Here is a 16,644-nt window from a genome sequence, read left to right on the forward strand (position 1 = left end):
CTGTACTTTACATTTAATAGAAATGCAAAGGGAAATGGAAATTTGCCAACGGTTTAAAATACAGCCACCTTAAAAGTATTTTAGTTAAAGATGATTAAGGAATATGGAAATTAAATCATATTCTGGGTGTTGTCAAAGTAATACCTACCTGTAAAAAAACAAACAAAAATGGCATCTCCCTATTAAAAGAAATCCTAATCCTGAAACCCTAATCTTTTCACACATCCATTATGCCACATACTATTTACAATTTTTTTTTTTTTATTTTAAATTAGTACACTCAGCAAGCAATCCCCCTTATTTCTTTAAACAAAAAATAAAGAAAGATAAGGACATAATGTTATGATTTTATTTCCTATTATCTTGGCTACCATAATAAGACCAAGTCAACATGAAAAAAAAAAATAAGGTTTTCAGAAAATCATGCTGCAATAACAATGCTTTATAATTAAGTGAATACGAAGAAAGAATTGATCTACAAGGAACAAACAACAGCTAATCAGTTAGTTCTATGGCAATTTACTACTCAGGAGCAGCATCTTTTAGACCAGTGTGCTTTTCAGAGAGGAAAACTTTCCTGTAGTACATCAGTCTGATCCCGCCAAGTAATGTCAATCCAGCCCCGAAATACCAGGCAGTTCTCCTCTGAACAAGGAAAATGACAACCCCAAGTAAATAGTTCAGTACCAAACCATCATATGAAGACAAAAATGGGCAGAAAAAAACATAATTTATGTAAGAACTTATCTGATAAATTCATTTCTTTCATATTAGCAAGAGTCCATGAGCTAGTGACGTATGGGATATACATTCCTACCAGAAGGGGCAAAGTTTCCCAAACCTCAAAATGCCTATAAATACACCCCTCACCACACCCACAATTCAGTTTAACGAATAGCCAAGAAGTGGGGTGATAAAGAAAGGAGTAAAAAGCATCCACAAAGGAATTTGGAAATAATTGTGCTTTATACAAAAAATCATTACCACCAAAAAAAAAGGGTGGGCCTCATGGACTCTTGCTAATATGAAAGAAATTAATTTATCAGGTAAGTTCTTACATAAATTAGGTTTTCTTTCATGTAATTGGCAAGAGTCCATGAGCTAGTGACGTATGGGATAGCAATACCCAAGATGTGGAACTCCACGCAAGAGTCACTAGAGAGGGAGGGAAAAAAATAAAAACAGCCATTTTTCGCTGAAAAAAATAATCCACAACCCAAAATATAAATTTATTCTCCAAAATGAAAGGAAAAAACTTAAAACATAAGCAGAAGAATCAAACTTTAACAGCTGCCTGAAGAACTTTTCTACCAAAAACTGCTTCTGAAGAAGCAAATACATCAAAACTGTAGAATTTAGTAAATGTATGCAAAGAAGACCAGGTTGCTGCATTTCAAATCTGATCAACTGAAGCTTCATTCTTAAAAGCCCACAAAAGTGGAGAATGATCTAGTAGAATGAGCTGTAATTCTCTGAGGCGGGACCAAATGCAATATTATCAAACAATTACAATAAACAATTTAGTTAAAACATGGATCCATGTATAAACAATCAAATTTATACAACAATAATAGCTAAATGAATAGTTAAAACAAATAGTTATGTAACAGATATAGCATTTAAAATTGTGCAAACATTGCTCTTAAAAATATTCCTGGGGGCGTGTCTAAGCCGCAGCCATGACTAGACGTGTGAATGAGTTGCTCTGCATTTATTCCAAATAATAATGGGATTTTCTTAGCTATCTTACTACATTCTGTCTTAATGTAAAATAAAGGGGAGAGAAAGGTGCGCTAGGCCAAATCGATAACCAAACACCCCCTTAAAAAGACAAATATCCCTACAGTTGTCTAAAATAAGAGAGAAAATATACAGGTAATAAGGGAGGCGCTAAGACAAGCCAAAGGTATCAAGCACTTAAAATTTAATAAAAACACATAAGCATACAATAACATATGTATAGGGGACGTCTCCCCAAAAACGAAATACTAATAAATAAAAACTAAAATACTAAAAGATGCAATTGATAAAACTTCCACAGATTTAAAACCATACAATTTGTATAGGGCAGTCCCAATCAGTTCGTTTTAGTAGGGTCAGATAGAAATGTCTTTACTCCATATAGAATGTAACTGAGTCTGTGGTCAGCGTCTCACTAGTCAAATACCACCAAGCTGCCAAATTGATAGAGCAATAGCTGCCAAACAGTGTAAGTGGATAATAATATACATGCAATTCCAAAGTTCTCTTACTGTGTAAGATATCACTTTAGCAGAACATTCAGCCGTGTACTTTACCAGATCCTTATCCGTGAAGTAGATGTCTTTTCCCCTCGCCCGGTATTCACCTCGAGCGGGGCCGACTGAAACTTTCCGGCGTCTGACGTCACTGAAAGTTTCCGGCGTCTGACGTCACTGAAAGATGTTCCGGTTAGGAGAAGAAGCCGATTCCTGCGCTTACTTCTATGACCTGTAGTCACGGTCCTCTCAGATGAGCCCTGCACTTAGTGCTTATATCTTGGAATTGGTTACAAAATGAGAAGAGAGTCTAGGGAGCGCCTCAAGGTGGGCAGAGGATAATCCATAAAATAGCCAACGCGTTTCGTCCCTTCCTTGGGCCTTTCTCAAAACTTTTAAGTGCTTGATACCTTTGGCTTGTCTTAGCGCCTCCCTTATTACCTGTATATTTACATTCTGTCTTATCCTGCTAAAATATCAGCTGCTGAACTGTTCTGGAGCAAGCCTGCCTACACATTTTTGAGTTCCTGCAACAAAGTGACTCAAAATAAGCTAAATTACAGGCTGCAGCCTAAGATTTTATTACATCCCCCCCCCCCCCCGGTTAGCTGGATAGCCGGGTGAAGCAATAGGACTGTATTGAATTTTACTGGAGTCCCCAGGAAATTGGTTGGAGAGGTGAGATTCAGGAGAAGGGACTTGGTTCCTACTACATGAGCATACAGAATGGAAGCCGAGATATTAGCCCTCCTGCAGAATGTGACTCACAAGCTGGAGAAACAGCAGGCATCCCTCAAGGTGTATCTGAGAGCTGACAGGAGAGGTGAGCTCATGTGTCCTAACCCAGGCACTGGACATACAAACTATTTGGCTATGCTAGACATCTGTAAAGGGGGTGATCCTGTTGTCCTAATAGAGCCTGAGACCACGACTGCACTAACGGCTATAGATGGAGCGGCCCTTTCAAATTCGGATCCAACAGCAATGGCGCCGGGTAAGCGCGCTGCCGCGGGCGCTATGCTGGAAGCAGAAAGGCCTGTTCTGGGCTCCCTGGAGATGCGGCCGGTCAAAGGGGGGTCTGGGGCAGGAGGCAAAGTAAAGAGCATGAGGGGTCCGATGCCAAAAAAAAAAGTTGGTGCTGCAGCACAATGCTCTAAGTTCTATCAACCCCAATACATTAACTTCCTAAGAACGACACCTAAATATACTGCTGATGCTCGGATTGAGGCTAGCACTGCATTGACCACTCGGGAGATATCCATTAATGCAGACCTAGTGCTTCAGGAGATAATGGACTCTCTCATTCCTGCAAAAGGGATAGGTTAGCAACATGGGATTGTGGACTTTTATATAGGGACAAAGACTAACCGCAGGGATTGAATGACGACTCTTAGTGGTCTGATGGGAGCCTTTAATGGTTTCACATAATGCAATATGTTGATGTAACGTCTCTGGTGTGAAGGGGTTAAGTTTTTATGGCTTCTCCTAGATACTAGATAAATGTTTCCCTATATGTTTAGACTGGATAATTGGGCTTGTTTTCGAAAGGAATGAATATGGTTCACTACCCTTCTTCAGTAATTAATATGGGGTCCACGTGTTTAACATCCCTACTCCTGGTTACTTATTCTACTTAACCCTAACACATTGCTTCATAGGCATTAATATATGTTGTCAGGACAATTTTAGAAGACTACTGCTTCTATTTATATACATTATCTTAAAAATTATAGCCTAAGCTCCTCTGGTACACCCTATATATTTTCTCAAGCCCATTCTCTCCATATACTTTCAAGCAGCATTGCTAGAACTTAAGGGGGGGACTCCAGATGTTTGATTTACTTAACTTCATTGTTAATACATTTCTATATTTGTTTCATTTCCATAAGACTCACCCTTTAAGGTGAATAACTAGGCGGTATTAATCCGCCACAGATTTATGCCATACCAAATATTTGGTGTATACTATAATTTTCTGTTTATTTAATTGTACCTCCCAGTTAAGGTGGTGTGTTACCCTGATGTTCAGCTTAAGGTAAAATATCATTCTATTGGACGCTAGTTTATGATGGAGGTATCCTAATTACATTTGTTTTGTAATAAGCTGTTCCTACGTTTTCCTATGGAGTGGAAGTTGAGGTTAGTTTTTTACTGCACTCAGCTACAGGAGAGAGAGAGGTGTGTTGATAGCCCACTGATAATCAAAGTTTAACATTTACTGACCTGGTCTTTAATTCTGTGCATCAAGTAGGAACAACTATTAATGCTTTCCTATATTTTGCAAAATCTTAGATAACGCATACATTTCTTTTATACTTACTCTTTCACACTATAGGATGTATAAGTTGTTCAGGATAATTACATTATATAAATTTACTTTGTTTTTACATAGGAAACAAAAGAATAAAAAGAGGTAAAGCTAGATTATCTTTATTTTACTTTACATTCGCATGCATTGTGCTGTATTTCCAGTTTGTACAGTATAGATCTGGAGAGTTACATGTATGATGTTTATTTTGAGATTTCATTGCTCATTTATATGTTTATATCTCATTGTTACTCTGAAAAGAAATGCATTGTATGTAAAATCTACCAAAAACATATACGAAATGTATAATGTGTCTTTATGTTGTATTTCTAATTTTGCCTCAATAAAAAAACTATGATTAAAAAAAAAAAAAAAAAAAAAAAAAATATTCCTAAAAAATTCCAAATTTAGTATAAGGCTCACAACAGAAATTCAACTTTGTGTTTACCACATACACATACACAAATTTATACAGCAATAATAGCTAAATGAATAGTTAAAACTGCTCTTAAAAAATATTCCTAAATATGGATACTTATGTTAAACAAATAAAGGTTGTTTAATATTTCTACACCACCATCTGGTTCCCATACGTTTCTAATCCACTTAAAACCTATTGAGGTTTCACCTTGTTTGTAAAAAAACATTTCTCTTTATTCTGGATAATAATTCACACCTCAGCACAGACATAGCACTATAGCAAAATCCAGTATATAGAAGACAACAATATAACACCATTAGGAATATTGTAAGGGATATATAATACATAGTCACACATTTTTTAATATGACTAATATAGAGCTAAGATTGTGTAACATTATCATACACTTCTTACCATAATTAATATCAAGCTTAAATCGGGTAATAAGTATATAACGCAACAAATCTGTCTTTTATGTGGAATATTTTTCCTATACTTTTTGAGACTAGTAATAAGATCAAAATTTATACCTATATACGCAAAATAAACTAGACCAAGATAGATAAGGGGATTTTCAACCATATCCCTATTACTATCCAATGATACTGAGCCTCTTAAACACACCCTTGTCCTACCCAATAGACTGCATAATTAGGCTATACCCAATAGAAATAGATGAAAAAAGGTTTGCAGTCTGACAGTAAATTCTCTCTTCGTTCAGACCTTGTAACACAATCAGCATAGATTGTGTAATAAGTAAAAGATGAAACTAGCAAGTCCTTCCTTTATATAGAATATGTCTTGTTTTCACTTTTAATTCTCTTAGATTAGCAAGCATATCTAAAAATTGGCATCTAGAAACAACATCTAAAAATGACACCTTAACATATACGCTAAAATGGCTTTATTATGACAGATAAGGGAATGTTTTAACAACATTACGACTACTATCCAATGAAATTGAGCCTATTATACACACCCCTGCCCCATCCAATAGAAACCAAGCCCCTACTGAGATTATACCCAATATAAACAGCTGAAAAACGGCTTGGAGATGACAGTAAACTCTCTTTCTTATCAGATCATGATGAGAAATAGGGCTAATAGAGAAATGTCTACCGCCACACTGCCTTGAATGCACCCGATCCCGTCTGATCTTGGAAGTTAAGCAGGGCAAGGCCTGGTCAGTACATGGATGGGAGACCGCCTGGAAACACCAGGTGCGGTAGGATTTTTTTTTTTTAAATAATAGGTATGAAGTCATAACTAAAAAGGCTGGGTTTGTGTATATATTTTTCCAAATTTGGAACACTGCATTCTAACATGAATTTTCGTATTTTCTCTGAATAAAAGTGATCAGATGCAGACAGAGCTTGACAAAATAAGGATACCATCTAAATGTATTATAATGGATTTTTTAATCACAGATTTTTAAACTATATGTTTTAAACACACATTTAAGGTCAGTAAAACAGGAAGTGCTTAACAAACACTTCCTGTTCCACAATTGTATGGCCAGCTATCAGTCTGGTATAAAACGACCACTACTAAAACCATAAAACCAGTCTTGATAAAGGTCTCTTTGTGACCGAAACGCGTTGACTGGTAAGCACAATTTCATTTTCTATTGATCTAAAAACAATCTACACCATCATATCTTTATTTTACAGAAGGATCATCCAGGGATTATAACAAAATATTTGCCAAGAAGATAGAATTTTGGGTTGGAAAACGGCTAGCAAGTACTGACACTGCTATTCAGTATAAAACACTTGGAAAATTACCTTAACTATTGCTGTTAGGATTCACAACACTAAGGATTATTGTTTTTTCTTAAAGAGTCACTACTTATTATAATTTATTGTTGGATTATTTTTTCTAAGTTTTCACTTTTGGACTATTTTTTGGACTATTATTTACATTTATATGTCACTATTTGAACACACCAAAATGTTTTTGTAAATTTTTGGTTTTTCATTTTTCACAATCTTTGTTCTTAATTCACGTTTTTTGAAGATCAACCTATTTTTTTGACCATTAATAATTTTTGTTCACTAATTTTTTGCACACGATTTTTTGATACACATTTTTTACATTGGCATATTGCTGTCACAATATTTTTTACTTGACAATGCGTATGTGTTAAACACACAGTTAAAGGACTTACTCAGAGCCTTTCACATTAGTTACTATTGGCAATATTTAGGAGCATTGCATAGAATCAAGAACATTATTGGTTAGATAATATTATATAACTGACTAATACACGTCACCTATTATGTGTATGTGGTAAACACAAAGTTGATTTTTTGTTGTGAGCCTTATACTTCATTTGAAATTTTTAGGAATATTTTTTAAGAGCAATGTTTGCACAATTTTAAATGCCATATCTGCTATATAACTATTTGTTTTAACTATTCATTTAGCTATTATTGCTGTATAAATCTGTGTATGTGGTAAACACAAAGTTGAATTTCTGTTGTGAGCCTTATACTAAATTTGGAATTTTTTAGGGATATTTTTAAGAGCAATGTTTGCACCATTTTAAATGCTATATCTGTTACATAACTATTTGTTTTAACTATTCATTTAGCTATTATTGTTGTATAAATTTGATTGTTTATACATGTATCCATGTTTTTAACTTATTTGTGCCCTCAAATTGTTTATTGTAATCGTTTGATAATATTGCATTTGGTCCAGACCCAGCCTTCATATAGTTGGCGCTTTGGTATACCTTATTAGTTTTATCTTACCATTTGACAAATAGGTGTCAAATTATCAAAGCCAGAGGTCTTATTTAGTAGGCGCTAGGTGTACTCCACTATCAATATTCTCTGAGGCGGGGCTTGACCCGACTCCAAATAAGCTGAATGAAGCAAAAGCTTTAACCACGAAGCCAAGGAAAACGGCAGAAGCCTTCTGACCTTTCCTAGAACCAGAAAAGAGAACAAATAGACTAGAAGTCTTGCTGAAATCTAGTAGCTTCAACATAATATTTCAAAAGCTCTTACCACATCCAAAGAATGTAAGGATTTCTCCAAAGAATTCTTAGGATTAGGACACAAGGAAGGGACAACAATTTTTGTTAGAATTCACAATCTTAGGTAAGAATTTAAATGAAGTCCGCAAAACCGCCTTATCCAGATGAAAAATCAGAAAAGGAGATTCACAAGAAAGAGCAGAAAATTCAGAAACTCTTCTAGCAGAAGAGGTGTCCAAAAGGAACAACACTTTCCAAGAAAGTAGTTTAATGTCCAAAGAATGCATAGGCTCAAATGGAGGAGCCTGTAAAGCTTTGAAAACCAAATTAAGACTCCAAGGAGGAGAGATTGATTTAATGACAGGCTTGATACGAACCAAAGAATGTACAAAACAGTGAATATCAGGAAGCTTAGCAATCTTTCTGTGAAATAAGACAGAAAAAGCAGAGATTTGTCCCTTCAAGGAACTTGCAGCCAAACCCTTATCCAAACCATCCTGAAAAAATTGTAAAATTCTAGGAATTCTGAAAGAATGCCAATCGAATTAATCAGAAGAACACTATTAAATACAAGTCTTCCAAACTCGATAATAAATCTTTCTAGAAACAGATTTACAAGCATGTAACATAGTATTAATCTCTGAGTCAGAGAAACCTCTATGACTAAGCACTAGGTGTTCAATTTCCATACCTTCAAATTTAATGATTTGAGATCCTGATGGAAAAACGGACCTTGAGACAGAAGGTTGGGCCTTAATGGAAGAGGCCAAGGTTGGCAACTGGACATCCGAACAAGGTACGCATACCAAAAGCTGTGAGGCCATGCTGGAGCTACCAGCAATAGAAACAATGATTTTGGAAATCACTCTTGGAAGAAGATCTAGAGGCGGGAAAATATAAGCAGGTTGGTAGCACCAAGGAAGTGTCAACGCATCCACTGCTTCCGCCTGAAGATCCCTGGACCTCGACAGGTACCTGGGAAGTTTCTTGTTTAGATGAGAAGCCATCAGATCTATTTCTGGAAGACCGCACATCTGAACAATCTGAAAAAACACATCTGGATGGAGGGACCACTTCCCCGAATGTAAAGTCTGACGGCTGAGATAATCTGCTTCCCAATTGTCTACACCTGGGATATGTACCGCAGAAATTAGACAAGAGCTGGATTCCGCCCAAGAAAGTATTCAAGATACTTCTTTCATAGCTAGGGGACTGTGAGTCCCACCCTGATGATTGACATATGCCACAGCTGTGCTATTGTCTGTCTGAAAGCAAATGAACGGTTCTCTCTTCAACAGAGGCCAAGCCTGAAGAGCCCTGAAAATTGCACGTAGTTCCAAAATATTGATTGGTAATCTTGCCTCTTGAGATTTCCAAACCCCTTGTGCTGTCAGAGATCCCCAAACAGCTCCCTAACCTGAAAGACTCGCATCTGTTGTGATCACAGTCCAGGTTGGACGAACCAAAGAGGCCCCCTATACGATGGTGATCTAACCACCAAGTCAGAGATAGTCGAACATTGAGATTTAAGGATATTAATTGTGATATCCTTGTATAATCCCTGCACCATTGATTCAGCATACAAAGCTGGAGAGGTCTCATATGAAAACGAGCAATGGGGATCGCGACCGATGCTGCAGTCATGAGACCTAAAACTTCCATGCACATAGCTATTGAAGGGAATAATTGAGACTGAAGGTTCCGACAAGCTGAAACTAATTTTAATTGTCTCTTGTCTATTAAAGACAGAGTCATGGACACTGAATCAATCCGGAAACCTAAAAAGGTGACCCTTGTCTGAGGAATCAAGGAATTTTTTGGTAAATTGATCCTCCAACCATGTATTTGAAGAAACAACACTAGTTGATTCGTCTGAGATTCTGCAGAATGTAAAGACTGAGCTAGTACCAAGATATCATCCAAATAAGGAAACACCACAATACCCCGTTGTCTTATTACAGAGAGTAGGGCACCGAGAATCTTTAAAAAGATTCTTGGAGCTGTCGCGAGGCCAAAAGAAAGAGCGGCAAATTAGTAATGCTTGTCTAGAAAAGAGAATCTCAGAAACTGATAATGATCTGGATGAATCGGAATATGAAGATATTCATCCTGTAAGTCTATTGTGGACATATAATGTCCTTGCTGAACAAAAGGCAGAATAGTCCTTATAGTCACCATTTTGAAAGTTGGTACTTTTACAGAACGATTCAAAATTTTCAGATCCAGAACTGGTCTGAATGAATTTTCTTTCTTTTGGACAATGAATAGATTTGAATAAAACCCCAGACCCCTGTTCCTGAAACAGAACTGGCATGATTACTCCTGATAACTCCAGGTCTGAAACACACTTCAGGAAAGCCTGAGCCTTTACCGGGTTTGTTGGAATTCGTGAGAGAAAAAAAATCTTCTCACAGGTGGTCTTACTCTGAATCCTATTCAGTAACTCTGAGAGACAATACTCAAAATCCAATGATTTTGAAACAAATTGGTACAAACATCTTTGAAAAATCTTAATCTGCCCCCTACCAGCTGAGCTGGAATGAGGGCCGCACCTTCATGCAGACTTGGGGTCTGGCTTTGATCTCTTAAATGGCTTGGATTTATTCCAATTTGAGGAAGGCTTCCAATTGGAAACAGATTCCTTGGGGGAAGGATTAGGTTTCTGTTCCTTATTTTGTCGAAAGGAACGAAAATGGTTAGAAGCTTTAGATTTACCCTTAGGTCTTTTATCCTGAGGCAAAAAAACGCCCTTTCCCCCCAGTGACAGTTGAAATTATTGAATCCAACTGAGAACCAAATAACTTATTACCTTGGAAAGAGATAGTAATCTGGACTTCAGTCATGTCAGCATTCCAAGATTTAAGCCACAAAGCTCTTCTAGCTAAAATAGCTAAAGACATAGACTTAACATCAATTTTGATGATATCAAAAATGGCATCACAAATGAAATTATTAGCATGTTGAATCAAGTTAACAATGCTAGACAATTCAGGATCCAATACTAGTTGCGCTAAAGTCTCCAACCAAAAAGTTGAAGCAGCTGCAACATCAGCCAAATAAATTGCAGGCCTGAGAAGATGACCTCAATATAAATAGGCTTTCCTTAGATAAGATTCAAGTTTCCTATCTAAAGGATCTTTAAAAGAAGTACTATCTTCCGTAGGAATAGCAAGAGTAGAGATAGCCCCATCAACTTTGGGGGATCTTTTCCCAAAAATCTAAAGTAACTGCTGGCAAAGGATAGCATTTTTTAAACCTTGAAGGAATAAAAGAAGTACCAGGCCTATTCCATTCTTTAGAAAACAAAATTTATGCTTACCTGATAAATTTATTTCACTTGTGGTGTATCCAGTCCACGGGTTCATCCATTACTTGTGGGATATTCTCCTTCCCAACAGAGCTGTCAATATAGCTCCTCCCCTAACTGCCACCCTCAGTCATTCGACTGAAGACAACCAAGAAAAAAGGAGAAACTATAGGGTGCAGTGGTGACTGTACACCACAAGAGAAAGAAATTTATCAGGTAAGCATAAATTTTGTTTTCTCTTGTAAAGTTGTATCCAGTCCACGGGTTCATCCATTATTTGTGGGATACCAATACCAAAGCTTTAGGACACGGATGAAGGGAGGGACAAGGGAGGGACAAGGCAGGAACTTAAACGGAAGGCACCACTGCCTGCAAGACCTTTCTCCCAAAAATAGCCTCCGAAGAAGCAAAAATATCAAATTTGTAGAATTTAGAAAATGTGTGAAGCGAAGACCAAGTCGCCGCCTTACAAATCTGTTCAACAGAGGCCTCGTTTTTAAAAGCCCATGTGGAAGCCACCGCTCTAGTGGAATGAGCTGTAATTCTTTCAGGAGGCTGCTGGCCAGCAGTCTCATAAGCTAAGCGGATTATGCTTCTCAGCCAAAAAGAAAGAGAAGTTGCCGAAGCCTTTTGGCCTCTCCTCAGTCCAGAGTAGACAACAAACAAAGCAGATGTTTGACGAAAATCCTTCGTAGCTTGTAAATAAAACTTTAAAGCACGAACCACATCAAGATTGTGTAAAAGACGTTCCTTCTTTGAGGAAGGATTAGGACATAATGAAGGAACAACAATCTCCTGATTGATGTTCTTATTAGATACTACCTTAGGAAGAAACCCAGGTTTGGTACGCAAAACTACCTTATCTGCATGGAAAATCAGATAAGGGGAATCACACTGTAAAGCAGACAACTCTGAAACTCTTTGAGCCCAGGAGATAGCTACCAGAAACCGAACTTTCCAAGATAAAAGTTTAATATCTATGGAATGCAAAGGTTCAAACGGAACCCCTTGAAGAACTTTAAGAACTAAATTTAAACTCCATGGCGGAGCAACAGTTTTAAACAAAGGCTTAATTCTAACTAAAGCCTGACAAAACGCCTGAACGTCTGGAACCTCAGCCAGACGTTTGTGCAAAAGAATAGATAGAGCAGAAATCTGTCCCTTTAAGGAACTAGCAGACAATCCTTTCTCCAATCCATCTTGGAGAAAGGATAATATTCTAGGAATCCTGACCTTACTCCATAAGTAACCCTTGGATTCACACCAATGAAGATATTTACACCATATCTTACGATAGATTTTCCTGGTGACAGGTTTTCGAGCCTGAATTAAGGTATCAATGACCGACTCGGAAAAACCACGCTTTGATAGAATCAAGCGTTCAATCTCCAAGCAGTCAGATGCAGAGAAATTAGATTTGGATGTTTGAAAGGACCTTGAAGTAGAAGGTCCTGCCTCAGCGGCAGAGTCCATGGTGGAAAGGATGACATGTCCACCAGATCTGCAAACCAAGTCCTGCGTGGCAACGCAGGAGCTATCAAAATCACCAAAGCTCTCTCCTGCTTGATCTTGGCAATCAAACGAGGGAGCAGAGGAAACGGTGGAAACACATAAGCCAGGCTGAAGGACCAGGGCGCTGCTAGAGCATCTATCAGCGCTGCCTTGGGATTCTGGACCTGGACCCGTAACGAGGAAGCTTGGCGTTCTGACGAGACGCCATGAGATCCAGTTCTGGTTTGCCCCATAGTTGAATCAACTGGGCAAATACCTCCGGATGGAGCTCCCACTCCCCTGGATGAAAAAAGTCTGCCGACTTAGGAAATCCGCCTCCCAGTTCTCTACTCCTGGGATATGGATAGCTGAAAGATGGCAAGAGTGAACCTCTGCCCATAGAATTATCTTTGAAACCTCCAACATCACCAGGGGGCTCCTTGTACCCCCCTGATGGTTGATATAGGCTACAGTCGTGATGTTGTCCGACTGAAATCTGATGAACCTGACCGCAGCTAGCTGAGGCCAAGCCTGAAGAGCATTGAATATCGCTCTTAGTTCCAGAATGTTTATCGGAAGGAGGGCTTCCTCCTGAGTCCACGAGCCCTGAGCCTTCAGGGAGTTCCAGACTGCGCCCCAGCCCAGAAGGCTGGCATCTGTCGTCACTATAGTCCATTCTGGCCTGCAGAAGCTCATTACCCTGGACAGATGGACCCGAGATAGCCACCAGAGAAGAGAATCTGTGGTCTCTTGATCCAGATTTAGCAGAGGGGACAAATCTGTGTAATCCCCATTCCACTGATTGAGCATGCAAAGTTGCAGTGGTCTGAGATGTAGGCGGGCAAATGGAACTATGTCCATTGCCGCTACCATTAAGCCGATTACTTCCATACACTGAGCCACTGACGGCTGAGAAGTGGAATAAAGAGCACGGCAGGAAGTTAGAAGCTTTGACAACCTGACCTCTGTCAGAATAATCTTCATTTCTACTGAATCTATCAGAGTTCCTAGGAAGGAAACTCTTGTGAGAGGGGAGAGAGAACTCTTTTCTTCGTTCACCTTCCACCCGTGAGACCTCAGAAAGGCCAGAACAATGTCCGTATGGGACTTGGCGATTTGAAAAGTCAACGCCTGTATCAGAATGTCGTCTAGGTAAGGGGCCACCGCTATGCCCTGTGACCTTAGAACTGCCAGTAGGGACCCTAGAACCTTTGTAAAGATTCTTGGTGCCATGGCTAACCCAAAGGGAAGAGCCACAAACTGGTAATGCCTGTCTAGGAAGGCAAACCTGAGAAACCGATGATCTCTGTGTATCGGAATGTGGAGATAAGCATCCTTTAAGTCCACGGTAGTCATATATTGACCCTGCTGGATCAAAGGTAGGATTTTTCGAATAGTCTCCATCTTGAAGGATGGGACCCTGAGAAATTTGTTTAGGATCTTGAGATCCAAGGTTGGTCTGAAAGTTCCCTCTTTTTTTGGGAACTATAAACAGATTTGAATAGAATCCTTACCCCTGTTCCTCCCTTGGAACTGGGTGGATCACTCCCATGACCAGAAGGTCTTGAACACAACGTAAGAATGCCTCTCTCTTTATCTGGTTTGCAGATAATTGTGAGAGATGAAATCTCCCTTTTGGAGATAAGGCTTTGAAATCCAGAAGATATCCTTGGGAAACAATCTCCAGAGCCCAGGGATCCTGGACGTCTCTTGCCCAAGCCTGGTTAGGTCTCCAGACTGGCTTGGACTGGAGATAATTTCCTTCTTGTTTTGTAGTAGAGGAAGTTGAAGCTGCACCACTCTTGAAGTTCCGAAAGGAACGAAAATTAGTCTGTTTGGTCCTTAATTTGTTGGACCTATCCTGGGGAAGGGCGTGACCTTTCTCTCCAGTAATATCAGAAATGATCTCCTTCAGTCCAGGCCCAAATAAGGTCTGTCCCTTGAAGGGAATGTTGAGAAGCTTAAACTTTGAAGTAACGTCAGCTGACCAGGACTTAAGCCATAGCACCCTACGCGCCTGAATGGCAAAACCTGAATTCTTAGCCGTTAGCTTAGTTAAATGAAAAACGGCGTCAGAAATAAATGAATTGGCTAACTTAAGAGCTTTAAGCCTGTCTAGGATATCATCGAACGGGGACTCCACCTGAATAGCCTCTTCAAGAGACTCGAACCAGAAAGCCGCTGCAGCAGTGACTGGGGCAATGCATGCAAGAGGCTGGAGAATAAAACCTTGTTGTATAAAAATTTTCTTAAGGAAACCCTCTAATTTTTTATCCATTGGATCTAGGAAAGCACAACTGTCCTCGACGGGGATAGTTGTATGCTTAGCTAGGGTAGATACTGCTCCCTCCACCTTAGGGACCGTCTGCCACGAGTCCCGTGTAGCGGCATCTATGGGAAACATCCTTTTAAACGCAGGAGGGGGAGAGAACGGTACACCTGGTCTATCCCATTCCTTCGTAAAAATTTCTGAAAACCTCTTAGGGATTGGAAAAACATCAGTGTAAACAGGCACTGCAAAGTATTTGTCCATTTTACACAATTTCTCTGGGACTACAATGGTGTCACAGTCATCCAGAGTTGCTAAAACCTCCTTGAGCAACAAGCGGAGGTGTTCAAGAATAAATTTAAATGCTGTCATTTCAGAGTCAGACTGGAGTAACGCCTTCCCTGAATCAGAAATGTCACCCATAGATAGAAGCTCTCCTGCTTCGGCTTCTGTACATTGTGAGGGTATATCAGACATAGCTACTAAAGCGTCAGAAAGCTCTGTATTTGTTCTAGCCCCAGAGCTGTCTCGCTTTCCTTGTAACCCTGACAGTTTGGACAATACCTCTGTGAGGGTATGATTCATAACTGCCGCCATGTCTTGTAAGGTAAACGCATTGGACGCGCCAGATGTACTTGGGGTCACTTGCGCGGGAGATATAGGTTCTGACACATTGGGAGAGCTAGGTGGTTTAACCTCACTTTTGTCAGTCTGAGAAACCTCTGGGGATAAATCCTTAAAACCCATAATATGGTCTTTATAACTTATAGAAAGGTCAGTGCATTTGGCACACATTCTAAGAGGAGGTTCCACAATGGTTTCTAAACATAATGAACAAGGAGTTTCCTCTATGTCAGACATGTTTAATAGACTAGTAATGAGACCAGCAAGCTTGGAAAACACTTTAATAAATGTGAAAAAGCAATTAAATAAAAACGGTACTGTGCCTTTAAGAGAAAAAAACTACCTCAAACTGCAAAACAGTGATAAAAAGTAGTAAACTCTACGAAATTTTTACAGTGTGTATAAGAGACTAAAGCAGCATTGCTCCCACTTGCAAATGGATGATTAACCCCTTAAGCCCCAAAACGGATTAGAAAAACGGAAAAACCGTTAATAAACAGTCATATATATAAATATGTATCCAGAATCCTTTTAATATCCTACTATATTGAAACAAAAAGGAGATTAGCACTGCCTTTTCAATTTACCTTTCTGCTCAGAGGCATTACACAATTAATATACCAAAAACAGTGCGACACCTACTATTTGATTACTACAGGTATTTATTTAATACTGGTGTCAACACTTGACTCCCAATAATAGTAATAATTAGGATTATTTTAATTCACAGTGTGTTTTGTTTGTATTTGTACATATTTTAATATTTAATAAAAGTTATATTTTACTATCCTGCAATAGTACCGCCCTGAGTCTGGGCATAGTGCTAGATGTGCATGCTGTCCTGTGGATAATTTCTATACTTCCACAATATTCTTGCTTAGTTCATAATTTCATGCACAAGCACCAACCCACCCAAATTATTATATAATTCAGTGGTGTGGTATACTATAAACCACACCTATCACTAGACAATAGTGGGGACTGCCTTAATAGTGCCAGTGTTT

At 38.8% G+C, this 16,644-nt stretch overlaps 1 protein-coding gene and 1 pseudogene across 1 annotated transcript in view; one reads left to right on the forward strand and one right to left on the reverse strand.

Annotated features, from left to right (window-relative positions):
* Positions 1–16,644, reverse strand: part of DROSHA (drosha ribonuclease III) — a 734,939-nt gene that overhangs the window by 298,985 nt on the left and 419,310 nt on the right. The window lies entirely within an intron of this gene.
* On the forward strand, positions 6,080–6,198 carry LOC128661830 (uncharacterized; annotated as a pseudogene).

Source organism: Bombina bombina, chromosome 5, assembly GCF_027579735.1.
Source record: "Bombina bombina isolate aBomBom1 chromosome 5, aBomBom1.pri, whole genome shotgun sequence".
Taxonomy (NCBI): Eukaryota; Metazoa; Chordata; class Amphibia; order Anura; family Bombinatoridae; genus Bombina; species Bombina bombina.